We start from the raw sequence: 24175 nt of genomic DNA, 5'->3' as shown, positions 1-24175 counted from the left end.
CACCAAAAACCATTTAATCGTATTAGCTTGATTTTTCTATTTCTTCACATTTTTTGTATTCCAACTGAAAGCCTAGAATCCGAAGGGAAATTATCGAGGATCTTTCTTCTTTTTAAGATTTTTAACATTTAACCCGCCAAGCTACGAAGTGTTGAGCTAAGTATTCTGCAAGTTATAAACTTGTTCCATTAAGGAGACATTGTTCCTCTCATCACTTATATAGCAAATTGTGTAACTGGTAGTTAAATGACTGTAGTGGTTTGCAACTACAATGAAAAAAGGGTGAGACTAGCAACCTCACTCCAAGCCTTACTTAGAAATAAAAGGCTAGCCACATTCTGAAGTCACCACCTGGCATGGGCATTATAATTTATACATATATATATATATATATATATATATATATATATATATATACATATACTGTATATATATATATATATATATATATATATATATATATATATATATATATATATATATATATATATATATATATACATGCCTATATATTAAAGTTAAAGTCCTCCTGAGCCTCTGTAGGGTCATAGGGCAGGCTCTGATCTCCTGTTTCTTAGGCCGAAAGCCAGCGAGGGACAGGTCCCAATGCCTGTGACACGTGGCCAGTGTGTCACTAGGCCCACTGTTTAACTCTGAAGCCTGAAGGCTGGTACCTATTCTCCTACCGAACCTCTTGGGTTTTTCAGACCATTAGGTTGGCGGGCTACCGGATTTATGCAGCGGCGCAATCTGAGCCATCAGTGAGCGGTGGGATTTGAACCCTGTCCCTCTCGATTGGTAGCCGAAAATCATACCACTGTGCCACCATGACGATATATATATATATATATTTATATATATATATATGTATATATACATATATATATATATATATATATATATATATATATATATATATATATATATATATATATATATATATATATATATATATATATATATATATTGTTTTTATGCAATAGTGATTACCTCGACTGTAGCCAGGTTTGCATTATTGTCTGCTTCTTGTATAGAATAGTAAAATAATACTCACTGGAACTTTGAAGTGAAATTATTATTATTATTATTATTATTATTATTATTATTATTATTATTATTAAATTAAACAGAATATTGGCGCTCTCAAAAGGTATTGCAGTTAATCGAATGAGACGTGCTTCGCCCACAAAAGAAGGATTAGTTTTACCCATTAAATAAAATGAAAGAGCTTCTGCCTCTCGAAGAGAGTAAGTTTATTATCGTCAGGAAATACAAAAGCAGGAAGGAAATTCCAAAACGTGGCTTTGGACTTAGAAAAACGGTAACTGACTGCGTATGCTTGAGACTGATGCTAAATGCTCAATTTGGGACTTGCAATGAATAATGAAATGAGAACTGGAATCCGATGATTTATATCTAAGCTCGCTGCCAAATTCGACAACGTCCTCTCTCCTCCTCGGTGTGGATCATACTGAAGAAGTCTGGAAGTTGCCTGAGAATATGAATCGAAGTCGTTGCCAGATGGACGGTTTAGTTAATTCCGATGAGTAGTAGTTGGCATTCAGTATTCAGAAAAGTTCGATGTTTGTCGACAATAAACCCGGCCAATTTAGACTTCATTCGCCGAGTGCTGGTGCCGCCCAGTGGTAAACTGATTGGCTCCTGGATGATCATGATTAAATAGAAAGCAAACAGATTTGACAAATTATCTGTCACATGGCACTCAATCTTGCATTTCTGATGATTTAGGTGATATGTCAAAGTGCTCTGCCTGCCTCACATATCACTCACATGTTACGGAATAATAATACCTGCTGATTGAAAGTGTTATCAATATGCTTCTAATATATCTTTCACTGGCATCGCTACTGCTCAATTGTTCCAGTAACTTTAAATTAACTTATATTGCTCATTTGTTATTCATTTAATTTATTGTGTATTGTTCAGAGTACTGGAAATATTTAGTTAGGTAACCAGTAGCCTCGATGCTTGGTAATATATTATCGATTTACTGAATAAAAACAACCTGTATTCTTCCTATAGTCACTCGCAGGTCCAGAAAATTTTCCAGGGTGGCACCAATTTTCATGTTTTATGTATATGTTATATATATATATATATATATATATATATATATATATATATATATATATATATATATATATATACAGGTATGTGTATATATATGTGTGTATATATATATATATATATATATATATATATATATATATATATATATATAATCTCCTTAATCGATTTTTTATTTTTTCCCATTTTTATATTTCTTATTAATATTATCATTATTATCTAAATCTTCAATATTATTTTATCATTATTTTTCATGGGGGGGGGGCCCAAGTGCCCAGGTGCCACCCCCCTGGATCCGCTAGTGACTATAGTAATACCTGTATAACATGAGTTGACACTAAATTAACAGGTAAAAATTTAAATGCCTTAATCCGCTTTTATTTTCTATAGGATGTATCACACATATTTTACTTTCTGAAGATATATCTAAGGACACTCACAGCGGAAAAAGAAAATTGTTTTCCGTAATGTTATTCTGATTAAGATCCTCAAGCGCAAATCATTACAGTTATAATACTTAGCTCTGATCATCGGCGGAACAAATCCCGACCCCAGTTTCTTTCAGTAATATAAATTTTCTGTTTTTTTTGCAGTCAGTGTTAAGCGAAATGTAATGGTGTAGGACGATACTTATACTGTATATATAACTCTTTTTCTGACACGTCGTGCTCATGTGTTCATCATTTCCATACATACACACACGCACACACACACACACACACATATATATATATGTATATATAAATAACTATATATATATATATATATATATATATATATATACACATATATATATATATATATATATATATATATAATGTGTGTGTGTTTATGAATGGAATTTCCCAAATGCCTCTGGGCGGCTCTCCGTAACTTAATGGCGATGTCTGATGATTTTGTGGTATTCACCACTGGGGCATATCACATTGTTCCCTAGACCAACAATTCTACAGACAAAATCTTTCAGCTATAGAGAAGCACTAGCAATCTATAGAGAATCAGACAGGATTATATACATGTATATATATATATATATATATATATATATATATATATATATATATATATATAGTACATGTATAATTATCCAGGTATTCTGTTAACTTGATCATGGTATTCGACAGACTTCCTACACATTCTCTATTCGGTAGAGTATAGGTCTTTCTCTAAATTCAAAATACTTTTTCATTAGTTTTCTTTAGTCTTTATTTATTCATTTTATTTTGCATTTTGTTGTCTTTGGTAAGAATATTCTTGTAACTAAAAGGTGTGGCAATAAAAAGAAGCGCATTTTGTAAAGGTGATTAGGTCTTTATTGTAATGATCATATTCATTGAAATTGCTAAACAAAATATTGAAAAACTTAGGCAATCAGATATAGTAATTTAGTGAGAACGTTCCATTCACTGAAAGTATAATTCAGTACAAATATAAATGCGTTTACTTACTAGATCAGAACAATCACTAGAAAACTCACTAAAATTACCATCGTTTTTGTTGGCATAAATATCTCAGACAAATGATATTGAAGAGTGGTTGTGGAGACGCTTGGATCCAGTTGGCCCCAAAGGCTTCACGAAGAGTACTATGGAGCTGAAGAAAGCCTCAAGCTTCCACCAACACCTTAGCCAGTAGCGGCACCAAGAGAAGAGGTAGGCCTAGGCTGAAGTCACCGCAGCCGTTGCAGAGGTCAGTGTTGCAGTAGCAGGTTTCCACGGTGACGTCTCCGATTTCAGAGTTACAACCTTCGTCTTGGTGGGTCGGTTCGCACTGATAAGTAATTTCAGCCTCAGTCTCTGGAATGAAAAGGGGAGATTGCTTTGAATGGGTTCGCGTCTGACTTTCCGCTGGGACTATTCCGTGATCAAATTACACATACTGTATGTGTAGCCCATTTCTTCTACATATATGTTATATATAAATATATATATTATAATACAGTAAATATATAATATATATATATATATATATATATATATATATATATATATATATATATATATATATATATATATATAATATATATGTGTGTGTGTAGTGAATGTTTGTATATAAACAAATGCAAGCTACCAGCAGATATTACGATAACTGATTCGATATCTCACTACAAAACACGTCAGTGACATTATGACGCCTACATTTGCATGATATAGTTTAACAGCTTCTTTTTTAAGCATAACAATCTGTTTACCAATCATTTCTTCTTTACTGGACTTTATTTGCTGTACTTACGACTGGCTTCAATATAAATCTTCGCACAGGATCCCCCGTCACAGGACGCCTCCGTTGTCTTTCCTGGGACTCCCACGTAACACTTCAAGCAGAGTCCTGTCAAACAGAGTCAAGCAATTTTTTGTTTTTAATTTTTAAGTCTGACAGTAATGGGAGCCTTCCAAACATCTCGTCTTTCAGAATTTTATGAAAACGAAAATCTTATTGGAAATTTGTCTTTGGTTATATATATATATCTATATATATATATATATATATATATATATATATATATATATATATATATAGTGATTCATAGATTCTATATATATATATATATATATATATATATATATATATATATATATATATATATATATATATATATACACACATAATCTACCAGTCACTTTCTGCCAGAGGCGTATTTGATTTTATACATATATATAATATATATGTATACATGCATTATTTGTATATATTTATAATATATATATATATATATATATATATATATATATATATATATATATATATATATATATATATATATATAATGCTACCAGTGTTATATTAGTTGAAAAACTTCCTGATAGAGAAGAACTATTATTTAATTTAGCCGTTAATTTTGTTTGCATACTTAATTACACGGAAAGTGAAGTTGCAGTGATATAATCAATATTCAAGGTGAAATTAATTGTGGCAAACTATATTCCATTCTAGCAACATACAGTAAATATGAGTAAGAGAAAAAATAAAACCCACCTGTCTGCAACAGTGAGAGTGTTACCAACAGCATGGCAGTTAATTTCACTGCAGAAGGGACTGGCCTGTTGAAAGGAAAGTTGAACTGTCATAAAAACAGCATTATCGGACAGAATGCTTGATTGACCGTCACAATAGTCACGGTATATGTAAGATTTGAATAATTTCAGTTTTTCCAAAGATGCCTCAATATTACTTATATTGACTCAAGTGTCAGTCTTATAATAATAATAATAATAATAATAATAATAATAATAATAATACAATAATAATAATAATAATAATAATAATCTTCTTTCTCTGCATCTTTTCCCGCTTCTGTGTGAGGTCGATGTTTTTGACAGCTTTCCTCCACCCGGCTCGGCCAAATACATCTTCCTCTAATAATAATAATAATAATAATAATAATAATAATAATAAGCACTAGGAAACAGATACGTACAGACTAAAAGTTAATAGATATGTGAATAAGTTGTACGATTTTATTTAAACTGGATTTACCTTTTGATCCGCAGGTACCTGTTTATTATTATTATTATACTATTATTATTATTATTATTATTATTATTATTATTATTATTATTATTATTATTATTATTATTATTATTATATGCTAAAAATCCGCAATTATATAAATATATAAATTATACTATTTCTCTTTTGAAATAATTTAATTTATTCATATAATCGTGGATTTTTATCATACAACAGCTTTTCACGACACTATGAATTTCTTAGCATTATAAAATACAAAATCCACATTTATGTAAAGTAATGTATTTACAAATGATAAAATAAATTCCAGGAGCTTTCGAGAGCCTGCTCAGCTCCCTTCTTCAGCTAGAAATGACAGTCTTGGTTATGAGGACTTAAAAACAAACTTTAAAAAGGGTAAACAAGACGCATTCTTTACAAAAAATGATGATCATTAGGTAATTCCCTCGTTCTCGATCTCCAAACAAGCCAACCGTCGCGATCTCCTCAGGTGACGGCCTCCACGGTTGTTTACAGCCTCCTCTCTTCTCAAACCAGCATAGGCGCCTGCACCGAGTCAGCTGTTTGTAACTCCGTTACCTGGGCAGGAGAGGCAGAGATGGCGGCAGTATCAGGGGTGACTTGTGGTATACAAGGATTTCTATAATTAAAATTTTTGATATAAGTAGAACAAATAAGTCTGTTGATAAAGCTATCTTCTGTTGTAAACGACTTATTACCTTCCATCGAGTTCTTTACTGTCTTTAGAAAGCCGACTAATTCAGAGAATTACATACATTTTTATTCCTTTCACAGCCAACAAGTAAAAAGTAATATTATCATGAATTTTGTAATTAGAGCATACAGACTTTGTGACCCCCACCTTTTAGATACTGAACTGGAACATATAAGACAGACATTTACGAAACTATGCTACCCAGCACATTTCATTGAAAAAGCGTTTTGTAGGGCTAAAAGCAAATATACAATCCACGTCCACGTAAAGAGACGAAAAGATGCAATTCTTTTTCATTGCCTTTCCACCTAATTTCTTGAGCACACAAACCCTCATTAGTAAATATTCTGACGACAATGTAAACTTAGTATTCAAATACGAGAACACAATTAGGAAAGACTGGTTCGGAACAAAACTGAAGAAGAAATGAAGATAGACGTAGGGGTGTATGAAATACCTTGCAGGGGTTGTAATCTTAATTATTACAGGGAATCTGGTAGGAGTATGCAAATTCGCGAACATCAAAGGGCATATCAATCAATGTCCAACAATAACGTGCTAGTCAGACATAGCTGGGAATGCGACCACAGAATCAACTGGGAAGGGTCTAAATTGCTTTACAAGAACCATAATGTCAATGAGAGAAGATTAGTCGAGGGGCCGTCATCAACATGGGGAACTCGATGGAAGGTAATAAGTCGTTTACAACAGAAGATAGCTTTATCAACAGACTTATTTGTTCTACTTATATCAAAAATTTTAATTATAGAAATCCTTGTATACCACAAGTCACCCCTGATACTGCCGCCATCTCTGCCTCTCCGCCCAGGTAACGGAGTTACAAACAGCTGACTCCGGTGCAGGCGCCTATGCTGGTTTGAGAAGAGAGGAGGCTGTAAACAACCGTGGAGGCCGTCACCTGAGGAGATCGCGACGGTTGGCTTGTTGGAGATCGAGAACGAGGGAATTACCTAATGATCATCATTTTTGTAAAAATGCGTCTTGTTTACCCTTTTTAAAGTTTGTTTTAAGTCCTCATAACCAAGACTGTCATTTCTAGCTGAAGAAGGGAGCTGAGCAGGCTCTCAAAGTCCTGGAATTTATTTTATCATTTGTAAATACATTACTTTACATAAATATGGATTTTGTATTTTATAAACATATTCACGGGATTGTGAAGATTTGCTTTCTTAGCATTATTATTATTATTATTATTATTATTATTATTATTATTATTATTATTATTATTATTATTATTATTATTAACTTACATCTTGTTTACGTTTCAGAGCCCAGCCAACGAGGAAAACTGCCGCCACCAGCGAGCTGCGATGGAAGTGACGAATATGCTTGCAACACTTCAAAGGGAAACAACGACTCTGCAACAGCAATGCAACGCCCCCCATTGCGGTTGGCTGAGCAGATACGAAGACCGATACCTTTGAACACGTGTCTTCGGGGCTGATTTGCATACGTGACCCCGGTGGCTGTGACGCCAGGTCACTTACAGTGTCAATCAGTCTTTAAACTGGTGGTTGCTGGTTACTTTGTTTTTTTTTTCGCTGCGGGAAAATGGAGTTCAGAATTCGCTATGTTTTGCTCAAGGAGTTATGTTAGATTTCTCTCTCTCTCTCCCTCTCTCACTCTCTCTCTCCCCCCCCCTCTCTCTCTCTCTCTTGAATGTACTACTCAGTCAATGAAATTATTACACATGCGCAAAGGAACAGTATATCCTTTTCTTGTACACACACACACACGAACATATATATATTTAATAACAAACAAATAAATAAATATATATATATATATATATATATATATATATATATATATATATATATATATATATATATATATATATATATATATATATATATATATATATATAATGTCAAAGAAAAAGTGCTGTATGAAACTACAGTATTGCATGCATGTTCAACCTTCCTTCTCTTAAGAAGCAGCTAGGGCTATCGCTTCCTCCTTTGCTCAAATCTTTGGGCCTGGGCTAGAAAACGAGATGAGTCAAAGTTTGTGGCTGGTAAGAGGGCACATGTCTACGGCTCACGTATAGTCGATGAATGGCATTGGTGGAGATGGCTATGCTCTCTTTTGAGAATAATTACCTGTTTTTTTAAGTGCTTCTACTTCACAAAACTTTATCTATGGTCCACACAAGCACACAAACTGTATTACAAGTTTTATATTAAAAAAAAAAGCTGCAGACTCAAATTAACGTCAACCTTTGCATTAGAACCTCATGTTTCCTTCCCAAAAGTGACCTACTTAGCTAGAAATCCAACCATGACCCCGAACGCAAAACCATACACACACACACACACACACACACACACACACACGCAATTTCACAACATAGGAGACCACGCTAGTTTCCGTTGACGTAACATGTACAGGATATGCATCCGGGGCCTTTGACGGGTCGCGTCTGTGGACACAAGTAGACAGATGCCCTTTAGAAAGTCTTCTCTGATTAGTGTAGTTGCAGAGTTTGAGGGCTGAGCTTTTTGGTCTGCCACTCCGCGAGTTGATTCCCGACAGTTCTTCGTATGGTTACGAAAGTACCTGGTGTTTAAGGTGTGTATTTTTTCTTGCTGTTGTGTTTTGTGTATGTATACACGCTCACAAATATATATATGTATATATACAGTATATATATATATATATATATATATATATATATATATATATATATATATATATATATATATATATATATATATATATATATTTATGTGTGTGTGTGCATACTTTATACATAAAAATATATAAATATATGTATATATATACAAACATATATATAAATATGCATATATATATATATATATATATATATATATATATATATATATATATATTTAAAGATGGAGATATAGATATATATATATATATATATATATATATATATATATATATATATATATATATATATACACACACATATATATATATATATATATATATATATATATATATATATTCATAGATAGATAGATAGATAGATAGATAGATAGATAGACAGACAGACAGACAGTGAGTGGGAGAGAGGCATGAGAATTAATAACAATCTCTTCTCGGCAGGGTAACATTTCCAAGATGAAATGTGCTGTCATAGCTCTCACGATCATCGCACTGGCTCAGAAAGGTAAGTTCCAGTTCGTTAGCCATTCACACCCATTTGTCTTTCCAGCGAACTTATTGCAGTATTAGATTAAGAATTAGATCTGAATGAATGTACTGTGGAACAGTCTCCCTGGGGACTTGTGCTGCTGGAACTTCAAAAGTTCGGGCGAAGATGCAGCGCATTACTGCCTTGAAGCAACTCTCTTTGTATTTAGTAACTTTCTTGTTTTTAACTATTTATTTATTTGTTAATTATTTTTTTTTATTTTCTAACAACTGATATCCTCTTTTGTACTACCCGTTCCCTTCTGTTACTTCTTTCAAACGAACTCCATGTTCTTTGGGACCTTGAATTTCAACTCAGTGGTCACTGTGGCTTGTTCCGAATGAATTGGTCTGATCTTTTAAACAATAACAATAATTTAAAAAATACTCATAGTAGTAAGACTCATCTTGAAAAAGAGAAACATATCCACAGTCATGTATGGGTACATATACTTAAAAATAAATCCCTGCCGAGAGCTTTAGAGAATCTGTTCGAACAGATTCCTGAAAGCTCTCAGTAGAGATTTATTTTTAAATATATGTACCCATATATTTTACTAGTTGTTTCTCCACTAATAATAATAATAATAATAATAATAATAATAATAATAATAATAATAATAATAATAATAATAATAATAGACTCTTCGAATAAATACTTTAACCCACATGGTGGACTGTAGGCATTACTAAAGGATGTTTTCAGCATCCACTTTTAAGCCTTGAACTTTTTCTTCATTCCCTTTCCCTGCCTTCAGACTTGCTGTCCAACACCTCTATTTTAAGTTGCAAAAGCTATGTAGGAATCGTTATTGATTTACATAAGATGATGATTTATGATTTATGAAATTTAGGCAGGCAAGCGAAGTTCCTGGGGGGTGGGTATCGGCCATTCAGCACTAAAACAGTGAAAAGAGGGATTGCAGTGGTTGCACAGCGAGATTTAAAAAAATCCAGAAAACAAAGGCACTGGAGTAGAAGTTTCTAAAGGTTAATCTGCACTAAGAAGTAGCAGTTAGAGGTGTTGGACAGCAAGCCTGAAGAAAGGAAGAGAGAATGGAGGTAAACTTAGAGGCTAAAAAGCAGATGCAGCTATTGGTCGAAGGGACGCTACAAACACCCTTTGTTAATGCCTACAGTACACTACTTAAGGTGCACTGGCAGCACTGGCTCCTATTGGGATCATATACTCAATGCTCAGTCACAGTTAACAATGACCCCACACAACAGTAATTCTGAGTTAAGGTATTTTTCTGTATAAAATTCTTTTCCAGGAAAATACTTCAGGAACCTACGTTCGTGCAATCAAACTGAAATTGAATATATATATATATATATATATATATATATATATATATATATATATATATGTATTATAAATTATATATACATATATATATATTTATTTATATATACATACATATATATTATATAGATAATACATATATATATATATGTATATATATGTATATATATATATATATATATATATATATATATATATATATATATATATATATATATATACATACTACCATTTACCAAACAAATGACCTATTTTGAATAACCCATTGGAAAAGCATTATTATTATTTTTATTATTATTATTATTATTATTATTATTATTATTATTATTATTATTATTAAATCTTTTTACGGCAGACTGTCTCTTAGAGAGTGCATGATAAACCTGGTCAGCATAAAAAAACATCGTCCTCCTTTAATATCTTGCTAAATTACGTGTTGTTATAGATCTGACTTGTCCTAGAAGCGCTCTGCCAATTCTGTTAGAATAATGCAACCGGAATGGAAATGATAAATAATACTGAGCAGTTATTGACATAAAATGTCTAATTTGGCTCTAGCCACTGACTAGACTTCAGAGCAGTTTCTCTTCCTATAATAATAATAATAATAATAATAATAATAATAATAATAATAATAATAATAATAATAATAATAATAATAATAATAATAAATAAAAATCCATTTATGTAAAGTAATGTATTTACAAATGATAAAATAAATTCAGGAGCTTTCGAGAGCCTGCTCAGCTCCCCTTCTTCAGCTAGAAATGACAGTCTTGGTTATGAGAACTTAAAAACAAACTTTAAAAACAAAACAAGGGTAAACAAGACGCATTCTTTACAAAAAATGATGATCATTAGGTAATTCCCTCGTTCTCGATCTCCAAACAAGCCAACAATCGCGATCTCCTCAGGTGACTGCCTCCACGGTTGTTTACAGCCTCCTCTTTCTCAAACCAGCATAGGCGCCTGCACCGGAGTCAGCTGTTTGCAACTCCGTTACCTGGGCGGGAGAGCAGAGATAGCGGCAGTATCAGGGGTGACTTGTGGTATACAAGGGTTTCTATAATTAAAATTTTTGATATAAGTAGAACAAAATAAGTCTGTTGATAAAGCTATCTTCTGTTGTAAACGACTTATACCTTCATCGAGTTCCCCATGTTGATGACGGCCTCGACTAATCTTCTCTCATTGACATTATGGTTCTTGTAAAGCAATTTAGACCCTTCCCAGTTGATTCTGTGGTCGCATTCCCAGCTATGTCTGACTAGCACGTTATTGTTGGACATTGATTGATATGCCCTTTGATGTTCATTAATGCGAATTTGCATACTCCTACAGATTCCCCGTAATAATTAAGATTACAACCCCGCAAGGTATTTCATACACCCCTACGTCTATCTTCATTTCTTCTTCAGTTTTGTTCCCGAACCAGTCTTTTCCTAATTGTGTTCTCGTATTTGAATACTAAGTTTACATTGTCGTCAGAATATTTACTAATGAGGGTTTGTGTGCTCAAGAAATTAGGGTGGAAAGGCAATGAAAGGAATTGCATCTTTTTCGTCTCTTTACGTGGACGTGGATTGTATATTTGCTTTTAGCCTACAAAACGCTTTTTCAATGAAATGTGCTGGGTAGCATAGTTTCGTAAATGTCTGTCTTATATGTTCCAGTTCAGTATCTAAAAATTGGAAATCACAAAGTCTGTATGCTCTAATTACAAAATTCATGATAATATTACTTTTTACTTGTTGGCTGTGAAAGGAATAAAAATGTATGTAATTCTCTGAATTAGTCAGCTTTCTAAAGACAGTAAAATTAAACCTTTTTGTCCAAGGATCATGCAACACTAAAACATCAAGAAACGCTATCTGATGGTCAATTTCCTGTTCTACTGAACTGTATTGAAGGAACAATGCTATTGACATAGTTAAAAAACTCGTTAAACTGTTCTTCAGTGCCTCGAAATATTATGAAAATATCGTCTACATACCTAAACCATAGCACAGGTTTTACATTCAGGGGACAGTTATCTAATATCTCAGTTTCAATAAATTCCATGCACATTTGCTAATATCAGTGACAAAGGCTTGAACCCATTGCTACTCCAAACTTCTGTTTATATCCTTCCCATTAAATGAAAAAACTGTCGTAGTTACACAAAGTCTAATTAGTTCTAAAAAACTATCTATTTCTATTGGCAACACCAAAATTCCCTGATTGTGCTTTTCTTTCCAATTTGGACAATACAAATTCTAACGGAACATTTGTAAATAAAAGGCAGTTACGTCTAAGCTCATCATCTTTCCTTCAACACTACCAATCTTTTTAACCTATCTTTAAAAGTCTAGTAATGTAACAGGTGTGCATTTGAGAAAACTCTAAGTATGGGCTGAGTTGGCTAGCCAGCCATTCAGCTAGTACGGACTGTGGCGAGTTGCAAGTTGAGACTATTGGACAGGTGGACAACCCTCTTTATGAGCCTTTGGAATACCATAGAAATACGGAAGGGATGGCATTTTACTAGAAATTTTACTCAAAATCAAACTTCTTTCTTCTTTATTATTTAGAGTACTTGCTATTTTTCTAACCTGTCTATTAAATTCTATCTGAACGGCAGTGACAGACAGCAACTTTGGTAATTTAGTATATGTGTTCACATCTCCAAGTAATCTATAAACCTTTAAATTATAATCTGTTGCGTCCACCCAACCACTACAGATCCGCCCTTGTCTGCTTTCATCACTCTAATATTTTTGTTTTTCGCTTCAAACTGCTCAAATGCTATCCACTATATGTCTGGAAGGTAAAATTTTACCTTCCAGACATAGAATAACATGATTGAACAACGAAAAAACAAACTATTGATGGCTTTGAGGCTGAATCTGTAGTGATTATGAACATGGCAATTATATTAAGGTTATAGTACTTGGAGATGTGAACACATATACTAAATTACAAAGTTGCCGTCTGTCACTGCCGTTCAGATAGAATTTAATAGACAGGTTAGAAAAATAGCAAGTACTCTAAATAATAAAGAAGAAAGAAGTTTGATTTTGAGTAAAATTTCTAGTAAAATGCCATCCCTTCCGTATTTCTATGGTATTCCAAAGGCTCATAAAGAGGGTTGTCCACCCGTCCAATAATCTCAACTTGCAACTCATACACAGTCCGTACTAGCTGAATGGCTGGCTAGCCAACTCAGCCCATACTTAGGAGTTTTCTCAAATGCACACCTGTTACATTCACTAGACTTTAAAGATAGGTTAAAAAAGATTGGTAGTGTTGAAGGAAAGATGATGAGCTTAGACGTAACCGCCTTATTTACAAATGTTCCGTTAGAATTTGTATTGTCCAAATTGAAAGAAAAGCACAATCAGGGAATTTTGGTGTGTTGCCAATAGAAATAGATAGTTTTTTTAGAACTAATTAGACTTTTGTGTAACTACGACAGTTTTTTCATTTAATGGGGAAGGATATAAACAGAAGTTTGGAGTAGCAATGGGTTCGCCTTTGTCACCGATATTAGCAAATCTGTGCATGGAATTTATTGAAACTGAGATATTAGATAACTGTCCCCCGAATGTAAAACCTGTGCTATGGTTTAGGTATGTAGACGATATTTTCATAATATTTTCGAGGCACTGAAGAACAGTTTAACGAGTTTTTAACTATGTCAATAGCATTGTTCCTTCAATACAGTTCACAGTAGAACAGGAAATTGACCATCAGATAGCGTTTCTTGATGTTTTAGTGTTGCATGATCCTTGGACAAAAGGTTTAATTTTACTGTCTTTAGAAAGCCGACTAATTCAGAGAATTACATACATTTTTATTCCTTTCACAGCCAACAAGTAAAAAGTAATATTATCATGAATTTTGTAATTAGAGCATACAGTTTTGTGACCCCACCTTTTAGATACTGAACTGGAACATATAAGACAGACATTTACGAAACTATGCTACCCAGCACATTTCATTGAAAAAGCGTTTTGTAGGGCTAAAAAGCAAATATACAATCCACGTCCACGTAAAGAGATGAAAAGATGCAATTCCTTTCATTGCCTTTTCCACCCTAATTTCTTGAGCACACAAACCCTCATTAGTAAATATTCTGACGACAATGTAAACTTAGTATTCAAATACGAGAACACAATTAGGAAAAGACTGGTTCGGAACAAAACTGAAGAAGAAATGAAGATAGACGTAGGGGTGTATGAAATACCTTGGGGGTTGTAATCTTAATTATTACGGGGAATCTGGTAGGAGTATGCAAATTCGCATTAATGAACATCAAAGGGCATATCAATCAATGTCCAACAATAACGTGCTAGTCAGACATAGCTGGGAATGCGACCACAGAATCAACTGGGAAGGGTCTAAATTGCTTTACAAGAACCATAATGTCAATGAGAGAAGATTAGTCGAGGGGGCCGTCATCAACATGGGGAACTCGATGGAAGGTAATAAGTCGTTTACAACAGAAGATAGCTTTATCAACAGACTTATTTGTTCTACTTATATCAAAAATTTTAATTATAGAAACCCTTGTATACCACAAGTCACCCCTGATACTGCCGCTATCTCTGCCTCTCCCGCCCAGGTAACGGAGTTGCAAACAGCTGACTCCGGTGCAGGCGCCTATGCTGGTTTGAGAAGAGAGGAGGCTGTAAACAACCGTGGAGGCAGTCACCTGAGGAGATCGCGACGGTTGGCTTGTTTGGAGATCGAGAACGAGGGAATTACCTAATGATCATCATTTTTTGTAAAGAATGCGTCTTGTTTACCCTTGTTTTTAAAGTTTGTTTTTAAGTTCTCATAACCAAGACTGTCATTTCTAGCTGAAGAAGGACTGAGCAGGCTCCTCAACTCCTGGAAATTTATTTTATCATTTATAAATACGATACTTTTACATAAATGTGGACCTTTATTTTATAAACATATTCACGGGTTGTGAAGAAGATTTTGCAATAATAATAATAATAATAATAATAATAATAATAATAATAATAATATAATAATAATAATAATAAAAAAGACTTCAGAGCAGTTTTTTCCTTATAATAATAATAATAATAATAATAATAATAATAATAATAATAATAATAATAATAAAAATAATGCTTTACTTTTTTCTATCCTGCAGCCGTCTCAATTCGATGCTACCTGGGAACTGGTAATCCAGACAATGTAACCAACACTGTTTCATGCATCGGGACCTGCGTCAAGATTTATAACAAATTAAGTAAGTTGTCTTCTACTTCATTAATTAAGTGTTGTATTCCCTCCATTTTTCGTGCAGTTACTAAACTTATGACCTTTTCATTATTTATTTGTGACCTATTTATTCCTCACTTGTATTTTTCTCGCTCTCGTATATATATATATATATATATATATATATATATATATATATATATATATATATATATATATATATATATATATATGCTAATACTGGACTTTTATTATACCATATATCAACAATCTTCTTCTTCTCGGCTTAGTCCCGTTCTATACGGGGTCGCCGTTTTGGATGAGCCGCTTCCATCCACTTCTGTGGTGCACTTTTGCTTCGCCAAGTCCGTTCTCTCTCATGTTCTCCCTCACGCAGTCTCCCAGTCTCTTTCTTGGTCTTCCTCGTCCTCTCTATAGCATATCTTCCAATCTGGTCTTCCTCCTATATATCAACAATAAATGACTTATATATGCAGTATTTATATATACATATACACTGTATGTATGTGTATATATATACATATATATATATATATATATATATATATATATATACATATACACTGTATGTATGTGTATATATATATATATATAATATATATATATATATATATATATATATATATATATATATATATATATATATATATATATAAACACATGTGTGTGTGTGTGTAGAATATTTAGTTCACTTTTACTGGATATAAATAACCACAATGATCTCATAGCTCCTGTGCTTCTTTACGCTTCACTTTAAGCGGATTCAAATATATATAAAAAAAATATGCGAAGACAAGAATTACTTAGTTCCAAGGAACTGCGTCATTGTAGCAATGTTGCTTAATCATTCATCACTTAAAATGACATAAGAAATCTTTTCGTATAGTGGGTATCTTGTTAGGCATTAAGAAATCTCAAACCATTTTTAATTTCGTATATCTTCGTCGTTTTCCAGAAAGCCCAGAGACATCAATCTATGGCTGCTTTGATATAAGAACGGAAGATGGATGTGAAGAGATACCCGCCTTAGGTCCTAATTCTGAAATATGCCACTGCAACTCTAGCTTTTGCAACGGCTCGGCCTCCTGGCGCTTGGCTCTGCCACTCCTTGCATTGGCGCTCATTTTGGGAGTCGTTGCCTTTCAAAAGTAAACATTTCATGTCATGACATTTCGGAAGCAAAGAGCATAACAAACAGCAGCATTTTATGAAACTGGAACATAAAACCAATAACTGCAAGTGGAAATATTTACTTCAAATACGCAATATCACAACGGACAACCGTGGTATTTTAAACCAAACTTTGCGAAAAGCAACGTTCTCTGTATAAGGAATAAATCTATGTGGTGATTTGCATTTTTTTTTTGTCCCTAGGTATGCATACCCAAAGGAAACTAGATACACACAACAATGTTTATTTTATAAGTCTTATGAGCCTTACATTATTACTTAAAAGGTGTTAAAAAAGTGAGAGTTGTCATCTTATCGTGAAGGGTAGCAGGCTTAGGCTGAATTCTTTCAGCTTATTTGAAACACAGATGAAAAGACAGGACTCGGTAGACTAACCTCATAGAACAAAAATTTTTTTTATAATAATCTGTGTCAGAATAATATTCTTTAGAGACCTTCAAATAACTTCTAGGATATTCACCATTCTCATACTTTTGAGGGATTTTAATGAGATGGCTGCAGATTACGAGAAGTACGTCACACTGCATTATCATCATTAAATCATAAGTAGGAGCTGAATTAGAAAATTTAGTGTTTTCAGTAGAAGGTAGGAATTCTTTAACATATTTTTCTAGGTGGAACAAAACATGAAGCAGTAAGATGTTTAGAGATAGAAAGTATTTCCCGTTTGGTAAAGATATTTTGTTACAATTAATTTCTGAAAGACAATTGGACGCCAAAAAAAAAAAAAAACTTGGTGGTATTATTCTCAATAGAAAATCCATTTCCCTTACATACTTCAGAAGAATAATTCCTACACTGGTGAACGAAATCATCTTTAATATGTTCTGGTTGACTTCACATTTTAAAAGGGTATTTCGGATGAACAAGGGGGTGGGGGAGAGATCGAAGCAATCTCTCACATTAAAACACCACATTTGATCAAAATTCATTAGTCTCGAGTCTCCTTGAATTAAATTCAAATCGACTGTATTAGCGATTTAGTCACCAGCTCGTTGAGGTCTCGATCATCTTCGCTTTACGATTTTCATTTGCGAATCTTCGGTGATGATGCTCGTCACTCGTCAGTCGCCACTTGTTTTCGTGTTGCTTATTGGAGTGGGAAGTTGACCAGTTTCGTACGTAAGAACATATTTGGTGTAAGTTACGTATTGAGAGTATACTTCAGCATTTCATGGTTGAATCTGAGTAATGTTGGATTTAGAAATCACTCAGTTGTGAGCTTATCATAAAATATTCTTTGTGTAACGCAGAATTCTTTAAACTTCGTAGGCCTAGAGGGTAAAATACTTCCCCGAGTCTGTAATCATTGGACTATGGCAGGCTGGCAAATGAAACGTGTCCTGCAGTCATAGCATTTTGTATTAATCTCGTATATCATTCTACATTTTTGGCTTTCAGTCTTCGAATACGCCAGATCTGCCATAACAAGGACTGGCTAGGCTAAGCTTCGGCAAGTTTGTGTGTGGAAAGTTCAACTGTATGTAGCCTGTTAGCCTAAGAAGGAAAGTAAACATACCTTGGCTACACTTTTATACATAAATCTGAGGCTACGTCTACGATTTTTTTAACTAGGGTAAATGTAGGACTAGTTAAAGCGAGAGACTACTAATAACTGATCACCATAGATAAGTGTAGGTTAGGTGTAGCCTAGACCTATGAGACTACGCAAGTCTTACTTGGTAATGGGTGCTGTACTATAACCGTCCTTACTTTAAGAAAAATGAAAAGACAACCGATGACGCTAGACATAGCCATGGAGGATTCATGTAAGGCTGGATTATATTGAAAATTTTCGGTGCTAGATTGGAGTTAAATGTCATTTTCTTACGCCTATTGCTTGATATGGGAAACTAACCGAAAACTGAACGTGACCTTCTATTGCAGCACACTTTTTAAAGGCTCCTTACCCAAAAACAGAAACCACGATTGAATTACATCGCAAATTGACGTGGCAGTAACCAAAGTTATCAAAAGTTACGGTTTTGCATGAAATGATGCAGAAACTGCTCTGCATGATATATTGGTAACGAAAACGGCGGGAAAATTCACCTCTCCTTCTACAGAAGAAAGCGTTCGAGCTTGATCGCTTTCGTTCTCATACCGGGATTTTAAATCTCTCTCTCTCTCTCTCTCTCTCTCTCTCTCTCTCTCTCTCTCTCTCTCTCTCTCTCTCTCTCTCTCTCTCTCTCTCGGAAAACTTTTTAACATGCAAATTTGTGTGTATACCTTGGATTTAAATTGTTGATGGTATCACAGACATCAACACAAATATTTTTTTAGTATTTAGCTGCTTACGCATAACAAAATTGTTGTAGTGCTAAACCATATGAAAAAAAGGAATGCAGGAACCTTAGATAATTTTATTAATAATTGATTCTTTTACCGTTAATTCAGTAACTTCAAAATGAATTAGATCTAAGGTATTTAAAACAGTGATTATTATAATGTCAGTTTAAAAATCAGAGTCAGAGTTCTTATTTTCATAAATCTATAGCCACACTTGCAAACTCTCACGCTCACTCATATGCACAAAAATGTGTGCAAGCTACACGCTGCACGCAGTCATTTTACAGTTATTCAGCCGCATTGTTTAGGTGGGCATAGGTTGGTTGGCATCCCTTTCTCTTTCTCTGTATCTCTTAATGGTTGATGGTCCCATCTCTGCACCTTCCGTAAATTATGTTATTAGATGGTTTACGGACTAAAGGATTAGTTTGTGTTTGCGTCCAAGTCTGCTTTATGTCCTTTAAAATGATCTGATGTAATGCAACTAGGTACTGTGTCCCTACCTAAGATAAACCTAACCTACAAACCTACCAACATGAGCCCAGTGTAATTATTGCAATTGTACCTTTACTTTAAAATATTGCAGTTGAACCGTTACTTTAAAATAATGCTTCGATAATGCGTCCCTACCTAACCTAACCCAAACCCACCAACATGAGCCCAGTGCAACATTGCAATTGTACCATTACTTTAAATTAATGTTGCAGATGAACCGTTACTTTAAAATAATACTTCTGTACTATGTCCCAGCCTAACCTAACCCAAACCTACCAACGCGAGCTCAGTGTAATATTGCAATTGTACAATTACTTTAAAACAATATTGCAGTTGAACCGGTACTTTAAATAATACTTGTAAGTAGAATATACTGTGCTGTCAAAAACGTTCTTGTAGATTAGCTCGACTTATGCCAGCAATGGCTTCTGCTAGAGTAGCCTGTAAAAACTTGAACCAAACACCCAATGTTTAAAAAGTTTTTATTCAACAAAAATTCATATATTCACAGATATGATTACAGTAAAGGTCAGCTTCACAGAAAAGCCACTGTTAAAGTATAGTAGAAATAGTCACAAATAAATTTCATGATGAGTTTTTATCAAATGAATTTTCTTACACAACACAGTCAGGAGTCCTGATATAAAGAATTGTGCTTGTGAAGTAAATGTATTTTTAATGAAAGATACTGGACATTTTTTTCAGGTGAAACTGCCTTTTCTTTTCAAATGCCTTCTTGATATTGAAAACACTTATGTTGTGGACTGGAGTATTGTAGATTTGAAATAGGGGTTTATTTCCTAAATATACATAGAGGAGTTGCTGTGAATTTTAGACACCAAAGATACACTGATATTTCATAGGAAAAAGGTCACTTATTTAGCAGTTTTAACGTACCTAACAGTAATGTCTTTAGCCCAAAATAATATCTTGTAATATGAAATTTTGCTAATAAGGACATTATAGTAATCTTTGCGTAGTAAATATATATACCGCTTTACAGTATATATACAGATTTATCTTGAAAGGTGTCAGCGTTACTGTCTTGAGGTAGAGCTTGTTTTTAACGGATACGTTTATTTAAATTTTTTTTTTTTTTTATAGATACGCCTGATTCTATAATGAACATAAAATTTTCTGTTAAGCCCAATTAAAAAGATGTGCTTTTCGCCTGCGTAAAATGAACTCTGCCTCATTATCGTAAAAATCTCAATGTTACATTAAGAGAATTTGAAATATATTCATTTAATGACCGTATGGTAAATGCTCTCAAATGCATAATTTTTTAGAATTGCAAAGTAGGCTACACATTGCATCGCAATAATCATATAGACATGTTTAGGTTTTTATTTGATGCAAAAACACTGATGTAATAGATAGAAAAATTTCTTCATGCATAAAGACAAATTGTATGGCATTAGTTGTATGTTTGTATGGTATCATCCATAGTTATGAAATAGCAAATCTTTGTAATAATTACAACCTTGATTAACGTGGAATTTTTTATTCGAAATGTTATGAGTAATGAAGGCTCTTTCTCTCTCAGCACTTTGTGTGTGATATCCTTGTCAATTCAGCCAACCTACTTATACTTGTTCGGAGGTCGTGTTTTCCATATTACTGTAAGTATGCCAGTCGGTTGACTTTTCCCATCCCTGTATGACGTCATAAGAGAGAAGGACTGTGTAACACTTCCAGTAGACTTTGTTCACCGAAAGCGTTTTTCTCATTTGAACATCACTGGTAATCATACGGATAGCATTATATAAAAGCTTATCAAGAAAAAATTATTATCTGAAAATTATATGAAATATTTTGGAAAATTCACTTTGATCGCTCTATACCCTCGTTGAGTCAAGGAGGAAACTTACGTTTGAATTAAAAAAACTATATATCCTCCAAGTATATCCTTCAAAATGGTTGTCGAAGACACGCTATAAAAAGGGACAGTCCTCCCTGAGCTCATCTCGTATGACATCATACAGGGATGGGAAAAGTCAACCGACTCTCATACTTGATATGGAAAACACGACCTCCGCATATGTATAAGTAGGTTGGGTGAATTGACGAAGATATCACATGAAGTGCTGAAAGAGAGAAAGAGCCTTCATTATTCATAACATTACGCATATAAAATTCCACGTTAATCACAGTTGTAATTATCACAAAGGCCAAGAGTATGATATAAACCTACGTTTGTTTATAAATCTCACTTGAATGAGAATAATTAGTTATACTGATACTTATATCACTGGAAATATAACAGCAACATGATTATATTTACCAACGCATTACTACAACATCACAGTAAAACGAAAGATACACTTGAAACGGAAAAAGTCAGGAAACTCCTCCAGCACGTCAGCGCAATATTTGTGTTAGGTGGCTTGGCTTGCAGCACTGAGTTCAAGTTGCCAGATAGCGCTTTTGTAAGTTATTAACGTGCGAAATACATTGGAGAGAGTTGCAGAACTGATTTTTTTGTTTGTTTACCTCTCACTAGTACGACTGTTTCAATGTTAATCATGCATTTTTGAAGCACTGTGCAGGTAGAATACTAGTGCAAGAAAAAATTGTTTGCGTGCAAAATTCTTACATTCAAACATCAGATAGTTCATACATTACGATCATTGTATTTACTGTACATCCAAATGGTTTTATGCCATTTTGTGACCTGTTGACGCTTGCTTCATACTTCTAGGGTTTGTGTTAAGTTTCAGTAGCTGGTCATTTGTATTTATTTATTTTTTTTTGCATTAACCATACGCTTAACGGCATTAGCTGACATGAATAGGTGGCCTAGGGTTGGGGGGGGGGAGGGTAGGGAGCGGTTTACTATGATTCCCATCTCAAGCTTCAAAATAAGAGCATCTCTTCTTTTCCGGAAGACTTCTCGTGTCGTCACGGACTTATAGAATTTTAACCTACTTTGAGTTGATACCGGAGTTGTGGTTTTGTACGTCAGACGCTGTTTCTTCCACTGTTAATTATCCTCTTCGACGATGGCATTGATGGGTTTCATTTATCAAAACTCTTTATTACATTAAATAAAAAAAATCTGTTGTAACTATTCAGAACAAACTATTTTATTTGTGGAGGAATATATTGGTTCAGGGCTTTTGAGTGGATTTTCGCATTCGTGTAGACCACCAGTGGTAGCAGGAAACTAGTAGTATTTCGCAAGTTTTCACAAATTAAATTAGCATTAGAAGGAGCGGAGGATGGCGGTTACCTCTGTGGGCATCTGAAATCCCTGTCCAGAACGGACACAGTCCGATATTACTGTAAGCTGGGAGTTTAAATTAAGTCAGTTTAGTGATTATGAAGTTTTTTTTCAGTTTTTGTGATGGGGATTTAAAGTGATGCCAGTACATTTTCATAGTTGAAAGAAAATGCGCATCCTGAATGAATTTCACTCCGAGACAGCTCGGGAAGCGCCAGGCAGATAAAGAAAATCGAAAACCACGGGCCGTTTACTTTTGAAAGATATAAAGACTGAAAAATATTGTAATTGACTTATTAGATAAAACCAGTCCATCGTAAAAGAATCCCGTTTCGGAATCTAGAAGTCTAAACCTGGCAAAACTGGGCCGTTTGAAATGCTTCACATATCAAAATTGCCTTGGCAATGGACGCGCCAAACCTACTCTGTCAGATTTTCAACTCTACGTAGAATTGGATTCTGTCGTGTATAATATGATGCGATATTGTAAGTCAGCAAAAAATAGTAGTTTCTGAGCAAATTAAATTTCAGAATATGGCATTAGCGCGTTTTCCCACATAATCGTTATACAGTACTTACATTTTCGAGGCATCAAGTGCAGGGGCTTTCAGAGTAGCCACGAAAATGGTGTAGGGAGGTGTAATGATCCTGGTCATATAGGATTTGCAGGGGAATGCCTTCGTAGATAAGGAAAGCAGTGATTTGACTCAAAGTTGAGCCCTTCGTTGTCCTTTTGTTCGAGTTTCCGCCGGACTTGACATGCTTTTAAGCAAATTAGCACCTTTGTAAGTTATTGAATTCTATTTATGGTTCACGACAGTCTGTAAGGACTGGGGTATGAGTGACATACTGGCTGGGTGTTTACTGGTTTATCGGTGGTTCCTTACTGAGATAAATGTACATGTTGTTGTTGTTTTAGATTTAGCTGGCCTTGTGCCAGCACGAGATCTTGCTCCTAGAGCAGCCCGTAACTCTA

At 34.1% G+C, this 24175-nt stretch overlaps 1 long non-coding RNA gene across 1 annotated transcript; it reads left to right on the top strand.

The window, feature by feature from the left end:
* Positions 1–8737: 8737 nt before the first annotated feature.
* On the top strand, positions 8738–16996 carry LOC136847825 (uncharacterized). The gene is made up of 3 exons (XR_010855855.1): positions 8738–8866; positions 15910–16008; positions 16957–16996. It is a non-coding gene; the product is annotated as an uncharacterized lncRNA (long non-coding RNA).
* The last annotated feature ends 7179 nt before the right edge of the window (positions 16997–24175 follow it).

This window comes from Macrobrachium rosenbergii, chromosome 17 (genome assembly GCF_040412425.1).
Source record: "Macrobrachium rosenbergii isolate ZJJX-2024 chromosome 17, ASM4041242v1, whole genome shotgun sequence".
In the NCBI taxonomy this organism is placed as follows: Eukaryota; Metazoa; Arthropoda; class Malacostraca; order Decapoda; family Palaemonidae; genus Macrobrachium; species Macrobrachium rosenbergii.
Note: the sequence above shows the minus strand (reverse complement) of the source record. Positions and strands in the feature narration are given on the sequence as shown.